Genomic DNA, 16,762 nt, shown 5'->3' with positions numbered 1-16,762 from the left:
TTTGAAGAGGTCAGGTTTTTAAGCACTTTTTGAGTAATAAGTGTATTCTCTATTATTTGTGAATCAACCTCTATTAGTACCACTTTGCTGAGCTTTGCACTAATCCTTTAGCCCTTTGCTTACTGGGTTCATTCTCATGGCTGAGCAGTTTCCTAGATCTCAAGAAATCTTTCCTCAAATTACCCTCTTGAACCTGTAAGGCATACTTCTACTGCACTGTTCAGATCTACTGTGTTTATTAAGTAATCACTCATATCATTACATTTTTTGGATTACCAGCACCATGTCAAATTGACCATCAGGTCTAACATTGTTTTTATTGTCACCCATGCAAACCAAATTAACAAAAATCCTCAATGCATTGCACTTTTTATTACTGTAAGAACTCATTTTTTCAGCATTTTGCAGGGCGATGTCTGCAGAGGAATCATACACAGTGAAGTGATTGTAACTTATCTGTTCTCCGACTCCACTGACAAATGACTCTCTGCCAGCAACTGACCTGACCTTCATTATGTAAGTCAACATTTGGATAGGTGACCTCGATCTCTTCAAGTACACATGTGCTGTCTGGCACTTCCACCAACAGCATGTTTGGCATCAATTCATTGTTAACTCTTTTGTGGGTGGTGAACAAGATCTCTGTAGTGTGCTCACCTTTACTTTGCCCCTCTATCTTGTAAGGGTTTATTATGCAGCAGCAAGCACTCTTTTGACTATAAGCTGTTCTGCAGTCCCTCTATCGGGCAGATCAGAAATAGAAATAGTGTCCAATCCACTGTTACACACAGAGGACCCTTTCCAAATTGGTAATAAACTTTTGGGCAAACTGTTCAATCAGTTTTATCTGTGCTCAAATGAAAAGTACTTTGCAGTACCAATCCATCTGCCCAATGAGACACAGAAGAGCAGAGTGGCTGAACAGCAGGCACATTGCAGATTTCATACCTAAAGCGCAGCTCCACCCAAAAGGGGAAGCTCTGCTTGTCTGCCTCCTCCCCCCCTCCGCTGCCACATTTGGCACCTTTTGGGAGGGAGGGGTGGAGCAGGTACCTGGTTTTGACAGGTACCCGCTCTCACTTCCTGCTCAGTTCGCCGTGGCAAATTGAGACGGAAGTTTGGCCCCCTCCTTCCCAGCAGCCTTCTGAGACACTTCACAGGTCACAGAAGATTTCGGGCCCATTCACAAAGCGCAGCTCGCTTCATGCATGTGCAGTAGGAAACCGGCTGTGTGTAACGCTCCTGCGTTTTATGTATGATGTGGATTTACAGCTGCAGAAATATTCCACTTCAGTAGTCATGTAGAGAAACGCTGAGACACCAATCCCAACTCCCAAAGACTCATCATGTGTGGATGATCTCAATTCAGCAAGTAAATACACACACTCAATAAGATGTTCTTAGAGTGACTTATGTATATAGTAACACAGTGATGATAGGCTGAAGAGACAGGTTGGGTAGAGATGGTAGATGACAGACACTTGAAAGGAAATGTTCTTGAAAGTAAGATAGTAGCAGATGGAATGCAGATAGGTTAGCAATCATGTATGGTAGCAGATGATAGAGTAGCAGGTGAACATACCCAGTGCACAACCCAGTGCAAGAGCAGATGGTAGTAGGCTCAAGAGCTAGCAATCTTAGATAATGCAGATGTAATAATAGTCCTTAGTATGCAGAGCTAGATAGTGTAAGCTTTAGTATGAAGGTTATAGAGGTTTCCCCTGTGGGGTACTTATCACTAGTAGCAATGTAGCAGAGGAGAGGTTCGGCAAGAGCGGATGATCCGGTAGCGGGATACAGGGATCAGCGCAGCGTGGTTCCGACAGCGAGGTATGCTTGCAAGCATGAGAGCTTCAAGACAGGTTAGCATCAAGGCACAAAGCAGGTTGAACGAACACATGTGAGTGAGAGCTGGTGATTTAAATAGCTGTTCAGTCCGGCGCTCAGTGATGACAGCATCAGTCTTAAAGGTAAACACACCTATATGTGTTTCATCTATCTAGGTAGATGGAAAGCACCCGGAAATGATGTGATAGGAGGCACTGAGAGTGCCAGAACCTTACACTGTGAAGCCGCAAGGCTGTACTGCCAGTTTCCCTTAGTCAAGATGGCAGTGCCTGCCCCCCGATAGCCGATTGAAGAATAAGATGAGGACAGGTAAGTGCCCTAATATTAAAATTCAGCGGCTACAGTGTTTGTAGCCGCTCACCTAACTTTTTTTTTTTTTGGGGGGGGAGCCTGGAACTCCTCTTTAATATGATACTAAAGCCTTCAATTGTATTTTTTCAAATAACAAACATGTTATACTTACCTGCAATAGTTTTGCACACAGAAGCCCTGATCCTCCTCTTCTCGGGTCCCCCCACCTTGCTATGGGGGCACTCGTGCATGCTCGCTCCCAAACCCCACTCTGTGTGCTCTGAGGCTGCCTCTGCTGTCACTCAATGAGGAGTCAGAGAGCCAGGACAGCAGCCACTCTCCTGCACATTGCTGGATCGGGCTTGGGCGAGTATTACAGGGGCTGCAGGGGGGGCTGCATACTGTTTTTTTTTTTTTTACCTTTATGCATAGAACGCCCGAAGATAAAAAAAGACCTTCAGGATTTACAACCACTTTAACCATACCAGATTGCAATAACACATTTTTAAACATAGCAGGTTGCATTGTTATGACCTTAGTACTGTGATCTAGTGGCCCTTCATTAAACACATGAACATTTTCATCCATTTCATTTTTAATTCTTTCAAACTGCAAAAAACATATTCCTATTACTAGGTGTAGGTACACACGCTCATCAACCAGGGCAGCACCACAGTTGTCCTGGGTAACCTTTGGCTCCAGCAAACCAAGCTCCTAGGAGGTTTCAAAAGACATCTGCTGCCTTAGCCACCGTTATTTGGGGAGATAAAAGAACTTCCTTGATGATCTCACCTACCACATTCAACCCAGGCTTTGGTCTACAGGACACAAATACAATCCCAGTGGTAGTAAACTTCCCATTGACATTTTTATCATCAGTAATCAACATCATGTTTGCAACAGCACTTTTAAAGTAGAATTCAAGCCGAAACCTAATTGGTAATAAACCCCCCCCCCCCCCCCCAACATCTATGCTGACTAACCTGTGAAAAAGATATGTATATATGTAACGCATCAACCGGCACCCCATCTGGGTACCTCCATTGACGGATGCTCCTAGAGCTTCCCGAGGGCTCCAAGCACTCCACCAGACACCATAACCACCTCAGACCTCACGAACCACCGCAGTTTGGTTGGGGTCTCGCTGTCCCCTACCCACTCTGGATCTACTACAAGGCTTCAGGTTCCCGTGGGTGAACCTCTCTTTCCCTAGAGAGTGAAGCAGGAACAGGAACAAGTTCTTATAAGAGCTTAGTAATTATCCAAGATCAATTATGAAGAGCATAGCAATTCCTTGTAGCAGGTTCCCCCAATAAGAGACAGGACTCTCGATTGAGGATGAAATAAAACTCAAACTGTTTATTCAAACACATGCACAAAGAGATATACACTGTGGGACAATCCCCTCTCCCCCTTAGCAGCCAATCCACATACACATATACATCCCATAATAAGTTTATCTTAAGGCAGACAGAAACAATAGAATAATGGACTACAGGCACTTACCAATAACAAACCCCACCCCATCTCACTATCTAGCAAGGGTCTATGAGAACTTCAATATTCTAGCAATCTGAAAAGTCAAACCATTCATCTTCATACATTTCCTGAAAGATATTGCTGACAAATATTACTGTTCCATCTGAAGCAATTCAAACCATTAATTCAGGAATAATAAACTTATGCGCGATTTTGAGGTAAGCGATCAAATGGATCTTCCCAATCTGAAAAATAGATGTGGAACTCCTCCAAGCCAGCAGCTGATTCTGATAGTGTCACCACTAATCACAACGTAATTAAAAAATATAAAGATCAGCGCTCAGCTTTTTTAACAGGGGGACCACTAGATCTAATATAAATGTATGTAGAAAAGACGTGCCTTAAAAGAATATTGAATGGTGATCAAATTAATAAATGTGTCAGTAAAAGTGTGTTCAAAAATGCTGAATATATAGAGTGATAATAGAATATGTAAATGTATACAAAATAAATCCAATCAACGATGCAATGCTGAGTGACTGTTCAAGTAAACCAAACTCATGTGCGACTCTATACAAACAAATAAATCCAATTCATAAAAGTGTAGAAAATGAGTGACAGTGACAAAAGTAAAACAACTAAATATAGCAATATTAAGCTAAAGTGCTTCAATAGTCCATAAAGTGCGTATATTAATTTAACAAGTATTCATGATAGCAGTCCCAAATGAAGTAAATAAAGTGCAGTGTGCCAAAAAAAAAAAAAAATCTTTCTATATATGGTGATCTTTCCAATCAACTCAAAAAAGTGAAAGGTGCTCTTCAAACACAGCAAGGTGAGTGTATCCCAGTGAGCATACAATCCAGACACCGAGTGCAGTGGCCGCTCACCTCCACAACACTCAGATTGAGCGTTCGATATAACAATCCTGGCAACCCTTTTCAGCTTGTTCGCTAACAACCCAGCGTGCTCCAGCAGCAATGGATACAATAATGGAGATATCGCAGCATAGGAAGCTCAGAACTGCCTTAATCCCTGTGTTGGTAACTTAAAAAGAGAGGCTCTCATGGTGCAGAAACGTAGGGTAATATTTATTCACAAACAATAGTAGTGCAGGCTACTCACATTACAGTCGATAAAACAAAGCAGGTAGTGTCACAAACCGCCGATGCGGTGCAATCCGAAGCTTCCGGTCACGGCCGAAGACCGGAAGTGACGTCGGTACGGCTTACCCTGACGCGTTGCGCTACGAACACCCGTAGCTTTCTCAAAGGGGGTAGCCGTCATAGGATCGTCAACGGAATATATCAGGAATGGTAGCCATAGCAACCACCTAGGACGCGGCCAATGCCTTAACCCTTTGCAGTAAATAACGGTGGAAAGAACAAACTGATGGATATACCAATGACACTTACAAATAAAACCAGGCTGGGTAAAATATAATCTAATAGACCGCCCATAAAATAAAATGATGCAATGAAGTTAAAAAAATTAAAAAAAAAAAAAAAAAAAATTATTATATTCTGCTATGTAAATAGCAGAATCTATTAAAACTGAAGGGGTTAAAACAAGGACAGTGTGCTAAGTCCAAAAATACTCTCCATTGGGAGAGTGCACAATTAAATAAATGAGCAATATAATAATATAAAATTACATAGCAGCATGTTAAAATATCAGGGAGCTGAGAAGAAAGGAGAAGGAGACATGGAGTGCTCAATAGAGACAGCTGGGAGAATGTCAAGGTGGTCATCAACAATGTCAGTGTGGGGATGAGCCAGTATATCAATGTGTATATGTTGAAAAAAGAAAACTACACAGCCCCAACACCACACCACAAATGTGGGAGGGATGGGGGGAAGATCTAATTCCTAATAAAAAATCTAAAAAATACCCCATAAAATCCTGAATGGAACAGAGTAGTGAACTAATCAACTAATCAACTAATAATTGGAAATAAAACAGTTCAGGTCGAATTCAATGTTTAGACCTGACGGCGTGAGAGTCTGAAGTTCAAATATCCATCGTGATTCGGCTTGGCTCAATGTTTTCACTTTATTACTTCCTCTCCAATGAGGAGTATATTTCTCAATGCCTATAAATTGGAGAGACGAGGGGTCTGTCACGGAACCATGAACCAGACGTACAACAACAGATAAGTGAAAATAAGACAGCTTTATTGAAAAACAAGCTATAAAGCAAAAGTCCAAACGGATGGCGAAACCGATGCAGAGTCTTTGCGAAGCCAGGGGTCAGGAACCAGCAGGGTAGTCAGACGAAGCCAGGATCAGGAACCAACAGGGTAGTCAGACGAAGCCAGGATCAGGAACCAACAGGGTAGTCAGACGAAGCCAGGAACAGGAACCAGAAGTAGCAGCAGTCTTAGTAGCATGTGAACACAGGAGGACCAAGCAGGGAACTGAAGCCACAGACCTCCTATATATATGAGCTAGGCATCCAGCTCCTCCCAGTGGGAAGGAGGAGCCGCAGGGTGGGAGGCTACAAGAAACCCAGAAACCAAGATGGCCGCCAGCACATGTCAAACGAAGGAGAACAGCAAGAAGGTAAGACCATGACAGTACCTCCCCCTCAAGGGCCCCTCCTCCGCGGAGTAAAGAACGGTTTCTGAGGGAAGCGTGCGTGGAAGGCTCGGAGCAAGGCAGGAGCATGGACATCTGCGGAGGGAACCCAGGAACGCTCCTCTGGACCATAACCACGCCAATGAACCAAAAACTGCACCCGACCGCGGACCAGGCGTGAGTCCAGGATATTGCTCACCTCATACTCCTCACGATTGCCCACTTGGACCGGACGAGGCCGAGGAACCGAGGAAGTGAAACGATTACACACCAGAGGCTTCAACAGGGAGACATGAAACACGTTGGAGATCCGCATGCCAGGGGGAAGCGCAAGGGCATAGGCTACCGGGTTTACCCTGCAAAGCACTCGGAAGGGACCAACAAAGCGAGGCGCCAGCTTGGGAGTGGGCACTCGAAGGTTGAGGTTGCGGGTGGACAACCATACACGGTCTCCGGCCTGGTAGGAAGGAGCAGGCGCTCGTCTGCGATCAGCCTGGAGTCTCTGGCGCTGCGCAGAGACCTCAAGGGACTTCTGGATCTGTACCCAAGAAGCACGTAGGACGGAAAGGTGATCCTCCACAGCCGGAATATCCTGGGGAGAGAATACCTCCGGTAACACGGCAGGTTGGAACCCATAGTTGGCCATGAAGGGAGACGTCCCAGAGGAAGAGTTCACCGCCGTGTTCCTGGCAAACTCAGCCCAAGGCAGGAGGTCAACCCAATTGTCTTGGTGATCGGAGACATAGCAACGAAGGAATTGCTCCAAGGCCTGATTGGATCGTTCTGCGGCCCCATTGGACTGAGGGTGGTAGGCCGAGGAGAAGGAGAGATGAATCCCCAACTGGGAGCAAAAGGCGCGCCAGAACCTGGACACAAACTGACTCCTCCGATCCGACACAATCTCCTTGGGCAAACCGTGCAACCGGAAGACCTCCCTGGCAAAAATCGTGGCCAACTCCTGTGCAGAGGGTAACCTCTTGAGAGGAACACAGTGACACATTTTGGAAAACCGATCCACAATCATGAGAATGACCGTATGGCCTCGGGATGCAGGGAGGTCCACAATGAAATCCATCCCCAGGTGTGACCATGGGCGCTCCCCGGTGGCTAAGGGTTGCAGAAGGCCCAACGGAAGGTGCCGAGGGGACTTACTCTGGGCACAAACGGAGCATGCCGCTACATATGCGGCGATGTCGGAACGTAGGGAAGGCCACCAGAACAGACGTGAAACAGCCCAGGACAGCTGATTCTTTCCAGGATGCCCCGCGGTCTTGGAGTTATGGTAGGTTCGCAACAACCGAGTGCGCAACTCCTCAGGCACAAAACATCTGCCGTTGGGTCTCCCAGAGGGAGCACCAGATTGAGCCGCCAAAATCTGCTCACCCAGGGGAGAGGTCAGGCTGGTTCGAATGGCAGCCAGGATCTGATTCGGAGGTATGACCGAAGTCGGAATCGACTCCTCCCTGGACAGGTCGGAGTACTGCCGTGATAAGGCATCAGCCCTGATGTTCTTGGAACCGGGTAGGTAGGAGACCATGTAATTAAAACGTGACAAGAACAGAGCCCATCTGGCCTGACGTGGTGTCAATCTCTTGGCCTCAGAGAGGTAGGTCAGATTCTTGTGGTCCGTCAGGATGAGGACCGGAACCACCGAACCCTCGAGCAAGTGCCTCCATTCTTTAAGAGCCTGCACGATGGCCAATAACTCCCTGTCACCAATCTGGTAGTTGCACTCCGCGGAAGACAGTTTCCGGGAGTAAAACCCACAAGGAAGCAGAGGACCCTCTGGTGTTCTACGCTGAGACAGAAGGGCGCCTACTCCCGTCTCAGACGCGTCCACCTCGAGGACAAAGGGCAACCCAGGGTTGGGATGCGACAGAATCGGAGCCGACACAAAGGCGGACTTTAGAGCCTCAAAAGCTCGGATGGCCTCGGGCGGCCAGACCTGGGAATTACTGCCCTTCCTGGTCAGATCCGTGAGAGGCTTGGCTAGCATGGAAAAGTCCCTGATGAACTTCCGATAATAATTGGCGAAGCCCAAAAAGCGCTGCAGGGAGCGAAGACCACTGGGCTGGGGCCACTGTAAGACAGCCGAAACCTTCTCAGGATCCATGGAGAACCCCTCAGCGGAAATGATGTAACCTAAGAAGGTTACCTGGGATCGGTGAAATTCGCATTTCTCAAGCTTACCGAACAGCTTGTTCTCTCGTGACCGTTGCAACACTCGTTTGACATCCAGAATGTGGGTCTCCATGGACTCAGAATATACCAAGATGTCATCCAGGTAGACCACCACACACTGCTGCAACAGGTCACGGAAAACATCGTTGATGAATTCCTGAAAGACTGCGGGCGCATTGCACAGCCCAAAGGGCATAACCAAGGATTCATAATGACCGGTCCTGGTGTTAAACGCGGTCTTCCACTCATCGCCCGCCTTGATCCTTACGAGGTTATATGCCGCCCTCAGGTCGAGTTTGGTAAAGACCGTGGCCCCTTTAAGGCGATCGAACAGCTCGGAAATCAAGGGTATCGGGTAAGCGTTCTTGATCGTGATGCGATTGAGACCCCTGTAATCGATGCAAGGCCTCAACTCACCGCCCTTCTTTTTCACAAAGAAAAATCCAGCCCCTGCCGGGGACGAGGATTTGCGAATGTGTCCACATGAAAGCGCCTCCCTCACGTACTCCTCCATGGCCTCATTCTCCGCTACCGACAGTGGATAGACTTTGCCACGAGGAGGAACGGCACCAGATTGTAACTCGATGGCACAATCGTATGGGCGGTGCGGAGGTAGGGCAACCGCGCGCACCTTATCGAATACATCCCGGTACTCCTCGTATTCAGGGGGCAACAGAGAGTCCGAGGAAGTACACAGCAACTTGACAGGCCCATGGATGCAACTAGTCCCACACTGCGGTGACCACGAGAGGATCTCGGCCGATCTCCAATCGAAAATCGGATTATGCTTCTGGAGCCAGGGGTACCCCAAGACCACCGAGTAGTGTGGAGACGAAATAACCTGAAAGCAGACCGACTCTCTGTGGACGGCACCAATGGCTAACCCCACTGGAAGGGTCTCATGAGTCACGTGTGGCGGCAGAAGGGGTCTGCCGTCTATCGCCTCAAGAGCCAGAGGAGAACCTCGAGCCTGCAGAGGAATGGAATTGGCGGCAGCGAACACACTATCAATGAACAAACCACCAGCACCAGAGTCCACCAACGCCTGGGTCGTCACCGAGCCCCCGACCCAGGAAAGGACAACAGTGATCAGTGGTTTGTCAACACGGGAAACCGGGGACGAGGAGACTCCACCCAAGATCTGCCCCCGACAGGATCTCAGGTGCGAGCGTTTCCCTGGACGGTTCGGACATGCCAACCGAAAATGCCCACCGAGACCACAGTACATGCATCGGCCCTCGCGTCTCCGGAGTACCCTCTCCCCCTCGGACAGGCGAGCAAACCCCAGCTGCATGGGTTCACCCCCAGACAAGTCATCCCCAGGAGGCGTGGGAGGAGAGGGAGGCACGGGTGGGACAACAAAGGTAGGCGCCAATCTGTTAGGAGGCCTCCGCAGACTCTCCTTAAAGGAAGGTCTCTCCCTGAGTCTGGTGTCAATCAAAATCAGGAAAGAAATAAGAGACTCGAGCTCCACTGGTAGGTCCTTAGCTGCAACCTCATCCTTCAAGGCATCCGAGAGACCATGAGAGAAAGCAGCGACCAGAGCCTCATTATTCCAGCCCACCTCTGCTGCCAGGGTACGAAACTCAATGGCGTATTCAGCTACGGATCGTGAACCCTGTCTGATGGACATAAGGAGCTTCGCAGCAGAGGCAGCACGAGCCGGCACATCGAATACCTTCCGAAGAGAAGCAACAAAACCGGAAAACTCGGCAACCACCGGATTGTTGTTCTCCCATAAAGGGCTGGCCCAGGCCAAGGCCTTGTCCGAGAGCAGCGAGATTAAGAAGCCCACCTTTGATCTCTCAGTAGGAAAGGCATGTGGCAGCAACTCGAAATAAATGCCCACCTGGTTAAGGAAACCTCGGCACTGAGTTGGCTCTCCCCCAAAGCGCTGTGGAAGGGGGGCAGAACCGGACATACCCCGAAACACCGCGGGCGCAACAACAGGTGTCGGGGTAGACTCTGGCGCAACAACCGGAGCGGCAGTAGGAGCGGACCCAGGAGCGACAACCGACCCATCGGCAACGGGAGCGAAATGAACCGTGCGTTCAAGCAGGGTTTGCAACGCCACGGCGAACTGACCCAACAGGTGATCCTGCTGATCAAGTCTGGCAACCAGCGTGGGTAGTGAGGATGGCCCTGTACCGTCAGAATTCGTGGCCTGTGGTACCGTGCGTTCAAGCAGGGTTTGCAACGCCACGGCGAACCGGCCCAACAGGTGATCCTGCTGATCAAGTCTGGCAACCAGCGTGGGTAGCGAGGATGGCCCTGTACCGTCAGAATTCATGGCTTGGTCCTAATGTCACGGAACCATGAACCAGACGTACAACAACAGATAAGTGAAAATAAGACAGCTTTATTGAAAAACAAGCTATAAAGCAAAAGTCCAAACGGATGGCGAAACCGATGCAGAGTCTTTGCGAAGCCAGGGGTCAGGAACCAGCAGGGTAGTCAGACGAAGCCAGGATCAGGAACCAACAGGGTAGTCAGACGAAGCCAGGATCAGGAACCAACAGGGTAGTCAGACGAAGCCAGGAACAGGAACCAGAAGTAGCAGCAGTCTTAGTAGCATGTGAACACAGGAGGACCAAGCAGGGAACTGAAGCCACAGACCTCCTATATATATGAGCTAGGCATCCAGCTCCTCCCAGTGGGAAGGAGGAGCCGCAGGGTGGGAGGCTACAAGAAACCCAGAAACCAAGATGGCCGCCAGCACATGTCAAACGAAGGAGAACAGCAAGAAGGTAAGACCATGACAGGGTCTTTATGATGAACTTCAGCAAAATGTCTCGATAGACTATGCTTCGGATACCCCTTTTGAATGTTTTGAACATGCTCTCGTAATCTTTTCCACAGTGGTCTTTTCGTGCGTCCCACATATTGGATGTGGCAGGAACACTCTAAAACATATACAGCCCCCTCTGTGTCGCAAGTTATAAATTCATTTAATCTATAGCTTTTTCCCGTTTTGGTGGAATAAAAAACCTCCTTTTTCTTTTTGTTAAAATTGGTTCGTTTACATGAATAGCAGCGTTTACACGGATAAAATCCTTTTAACTGGAAATAATTAACCTCTTTCTTTTTGGGTGGATCAATAATATTTTTTGCAATAATATTCCTTAAAATTGGTGCTCTTCTGTATGTAAAACTGGGAAAAGGTGGTAAAAAATCAGCTAAAACTTTATCTGCTAGCAGGATTTTCCAATGTTTTTTAATAATCGTTTCTATTTTCTTATGTTGAACATTGAAATTTAGAATGAGCCCTAGATTTGAATAGGCCGCATTTTGTTTTTTTAACTTTTCCTTCAGCAGTAAGTCTCGATCCATTGCTCCAACTTCATCAATTTTTTTCTCAATGAACAAATTCTCGTAACCTTTTTCTACGAACCGGTTTTTTAAAATCGTTGCTTGCTCTTGGTAATCTGATACTTCTGTACAATTACGTCTAATTCTTGTTAACTGGCCCTTAGGGATATTAATTAGCCAAGGCTTATAATGGCAGCTATTTGTGGGCAAATAGCTATTTCTGTCGACAGGCTTGAAGAAAGTTTTTGTTTTTAAAATATCACCATCTCTCCAAATTTCTAGATCTAAAAAAAGTGATGGATTTTTCACTAAAACTCCATGATAATACAATATTTTTTTCATTTTGCGCTAAGGTGTCAGTAAATTCAAGTAGCGAGTCTTTGTCCCCGGCCCATATAATTATGATGTCATCGATAAAACGTTGGTACATGAGTAATTGTTGGGGTCTATTTTTGTAAATACTATCTTCTTCCCATTTGGCCATATATAAGTTAGCCACACTGGGCGCAAATTTCGCGCCCATAGCTACACCTTGTAGTTGTTTATAGTAGTCAGAATTAAACCAGAAATAATTATGTTCCAAGCCATATCTGAGGCACTTAAGGATATATCTCCTTTGTTTAGATTTTACAGTCCCTCCGGTTCGTAAAGCCCATTTTGTGGCTGTAATGGCTTCTTCATGGTCAATAATAGTATATAAACTGGCTACATCAGCTGTAGCCAATATTAATTCCTCTGAATCAATTTTTATTTCTTTGATTTTCCCCAGTAAATCTTTTGTGTCTTTAAGGTAGGCTTTAGTATTTTGTACTGTTGGCTGCAAAAACCAGTCTATATACTCTCCTAATCTTGCACTGATAGAATTAATGCTGTTCACTATCGGTCTACCTGGTGGGTTACTGCCATCTTTGTGAATCTTTGGAAGAGTATATAGAACTGGTATTACACATGTATCTGGAATTAGGTACGTAGCTTCTTTTTTATTTAATAGGTCTTTCTTCTTTCCTTCTGATATTAATGCTTCCAGTTCTTCCTTGTAGACATTAGTTGGATTTGACCTTAGTTTTAAATACGTTGAAGAGTCAGATAATTGCCTTAAAATTTCCTTATTGTATGCTTCCTTAGTTTGAATTACTATTGATCCACCCTTATCTGCGGGCCTTATAACTATATTCTTTCTTTCTTCTAATTGTTTAATTCCATTTCTTATATCAGCTGTATCCCAGGACTTTTTTACTTTAAGATTTTGTATATCTTACCTTATATCTATACCAGAAAAGCGTCATTATCAAGAAAAAAGATATGAAGTTGAAACATACAATAGATATGACGCACTGGAGAGAGGAGATAATCGTGAAAGGTCACCCAATAATCAGAGAAATAGAGATAACCAGAGAAATCAGAGTAGGGAGCGTCGTTTTTTAGACGATCATCAGCAGAGAGCACCAAGAAAAACAGATGGGGACAACGAGAGAAGACGGTCACCAGCCCCAGAGAGAGGAAACAGAAAAAGCGGCGACAAAAAAGAGGATGTAGAGCAGGGAAGAGAAAACAAACGAAAAAGAGAGTATTAGGAGACGGCATTTTTAATTTGAGTGGGGTAGACCTGACTCTACAAGAAAAAATAGTTTTAGACAAAGGTCTGAAATTTGCCCCCAAAAAGAACCTCAATAAGTTCGATACATATATTGATGTGTGTAAATTCACTCGGAAAATAAATATTAAAAAATATATGGTATCAAAACCACCAGCCTCCTCAACACTTACATACAACAGCTCGAGCATCGTACACACGGATTTAAAGAACAAGTCATTATTTAATCCATCTGGGATTAATATAGACCACAGTGAGGTTTTCAAAAAACTTGTCACCCAAGATATACAAAATCTTAAAGTAAAAAAGTCCTGGGATACAGCTGATATAAGAAATGGAATTAAACAATTAGAAGAAAGAAAGAATATAGTTATAAGGCCCGCAGATAAGGGTGGATCAATAGTAATTCAAACTAAGGAAGCATACAATAAGGAAATTTTAAGGCAATTATCTGACTCTTCAACGTATTTAAAACTAAGGTCAAATCCAACTAATGTCTACAAGGAAGAACTGGAAGCATTAATATCAGAAGGAAAGAAGAAAGACCTATTAAATAAAAAAGAAGCTACGTACCTAATTCCAGATACATGTGTAATACCAGTTCTATATACTCTTCCAAAGATTCACAAAGATGGCAGTAACCCACCAGGTAGACCGATAGTGAACAGCATTAATTCTATCAGTGCAAGATTAGGAGAGTATATAGACTGGTTTTTGCAGCCAACAGTACAAAATACTAAAGCCTACCTTAAAGACACAAAAGATTTACTGGGGAAAATCAAAGAAATAAAAATTGATTCAGAGGAATTAATATTGGCTACAGCTGATGTAGCCAGTTTATATACTATTATTGACCATGAAGAAGCCATTACAGCCACAAAATGGGCTTTACGAACCGGAGGGACTGTAAAATCTAAACAAAGGAGATATATCCTTAAGTGCCTCAGATATGGCTTGGAACATAATTATTTCTGGTTTAATTCTGACTACTATAAACAACTACAAGGTGTAGCTATGGGCGCGAAATTTGCGCCCAGTGTGGCTAACTTATATATGGCCAAATGGGAAGAAGATAGTATTTACAAAAATAGACCCCAACAATTACTCATGTACCAACGTTTTATCGATGACATCATAATTATATGGGCCGGGGACAAAGACTCGCTACTTGAATTTACTGACACCTTAGCGCAAAATGAAAAAAATATTGTATTATCATGGAGTTTTAGTGAAAAATCCATCACTTTTTTAGATCTAGAAATTTGGAGAGATGGTGATATTTTAAAAACAAAAACTTTCTTCAAGCCTGTCGACAGAAATAGCTATTTGCCCACAAATAGCTGCCATTATAAGCCTTGGCTAATTAATATCCCTAAGGGCCAGTTAACAAGAATTAGACGTAATTGTACAGAAGTATCAGATTACCAAGAGCAAGCAACGATTTTAAAAAACCGGTTCGTAGAAAAAGGTTACGAGAATTTGTTCATTGAGAAAAAAATTGATGAAGTTGGAGCAATGGATCGAGACTTACTGCTGAAGGAAAAGTTAAAAAAACAAAATGCGGCCTATTCAAATCTAGGGCTCATTCTAAATTTCAATGTTCAACATAAGAAAATAGAAACGATTATTAAAAAACATTGGAAAATCCTGCTAGCAGATAAAGTTTTAGCTGATTTTTTACCACCTTTTCCCAGTTTTACATACAGAAGAGCACCAATTTTAAGGAATATTATTGCAAAAAATATTATTGATCCACCCAAAAAGAAAGAGGTTAATTATTTCCAGTTAAAAGGATTTTATCCGTGTAAACGCTGCTATTCATGTAAACGAACCAATTTTAACAAAAAGAAAAAGGAGGTTTTTTATTCCACCAAAACGGGAAAAAGCTATAGATTAAATGAATTTATAACTTGCGACACAGAGGGGGCTGTATATGTTTTAGAGTGTTCCTGCCACATCCAATATGTGGGACGCACGAAAAGACCACTGTGGAAAAGATTACGAGAGCATGTTCAAAACATTCAAAAGGGGTATCCGAAGCATAGTCTATCGAGACATTTTGCTGAAGTTCATCTTAAAGACCCCTCGTCTCTCCAATTTATAGGCATTGAGAAATATACTCCTCATTGGAGAGGAAGTAATAAAGTGAAAACATTGAGCCAAGCCGAATCACGATGGATATTTGAACTTCAGACTCTCACGCCGTCAGGTCTAAACATTGAATTCGACCTGAACTGTTTTATTTCCAATTATTAGTTGATTAGTTGATTAGTTCACTACTCTGTTCCATTCAGGATTTTATGGGGTATTTTTTAGATTTTTTATTAGGAATTAGATCTTCCCCCCATCCCTCCCACATTTGTGGTGTGGTGTTGGGGCTGTGTAGTTTTCTTTTTTCAACATATACACATTGATATACTGGCTCATCCCCACACTGACATTGTTGATGACCACCTTGACATTCTCCCAGCTGTCTCTATTGAGCACTCCATGTCTCCTTCTCCTTTCTTCTCAGCTCCCTGATATTTTAACATGCTGCTATGTAATTTTATATTATTATATTGCTCATTTATTTAATTGTGCACTCTCCCAATGGAGAGTATTTTTGGACTTAGCACACTGTCCTTGTTTTAACCCCTTCAGTTTTAATAGATTCTGCTATTTACATAGCAGAATATAATAATTTTTTTTTTTTTTTTTTTAATTTTTTTAACTTCATTGCATCATTTTATTTTATGGGCGGTCTATTAGATTATATTTTACCCAGCCTGGTTTTATTTGTAAGTGTCATTGGTATATCCATCAGTTTGTTCTTTCCACCGTTATTTACTGCAAAGGGTTAAGGCATTGGCCGCGTCCTAGGTGGTTGCTATGGCTACCATTCCTGATATATTCCGTTGACGATCCTATGACGGCTTCCCCCTTTGAGAAAGCTACGGGTGTTCGTAGCGCAACGCGTCAGGGTAAGCCGTACCGACGTCACTTCCGGTCTTCGGCCGTGACCGGAAGCTTCGGATTGCACCGCATCGGCGGTTTGTGACACTACCTGCTTTGTTTTATCGACTGTAATGTGAGTAGCCTGCACTACTATTGTTTGTGAATAAATATTACCCTACGTTTCTGCACCATGAGAGCCTCTCTTTTTAAGTTACCAACACAGGGATTAAGGCAGTTCTGAGCTTCCTATGCTGCGATATCTCCATTATTGTATCCATTGCTGCTGGAGCACGCTGGGTTGTTAGCGAACAAGCTGAAAAGGGTTGCCAGGATTGTTATATCGAACGCTCAATCTGAGTGTTGTGGAGGTGAGCGGCCACTGCACTCGGTGTCTGGATTGTATGCTCACTGGGATACACTCACCTTGCTGTGTTTGAAGAGCACCTTTCACTTTTTTGAGTTGATTGGAAAGATCACCATATATAGAAAGATTTTTTTTTTTTTTTTTTGGCACACTGCACTTTATTTACTTCATTTGGGACTGCTA

General features: G+C 44.4%; 1 protein-coding gene across 1 annotated transcript in view; it reads right to left on the bottom strand.

The window, feature by feature from the left end:
- LOC309555570 (actinia tenebrosa protease inhibitors-like) overlaps positions 1–16,762 on the bottom strand; it is a gene marked incomplete at its 3' end in the record, with an annotated part of 83,351 nt that overhangs the window by 28,669 nt on the left and 37,920 nt on the right. The gene's annotated exons all lie outside the window — the stretch shown is intronic.

This window comes from Pelophylax lessonae (genome assembly GCF_965119305.1).
Source record: "Pelophylax lessonae genome assembly, chromosome: 5".
Taxonomy (NCBI): domain Eukaryota; kingdom Metazoa; phylum Chordata; class Amphibia; order Anura; family Ranidae; genus Pelophylax; species Pelophylax lessonae.
The sequence above is the reverse complement of the archived record's forward strand: the minus strand, read 5'-3'. Positions and strand labels throughout refer to the sequence as shown.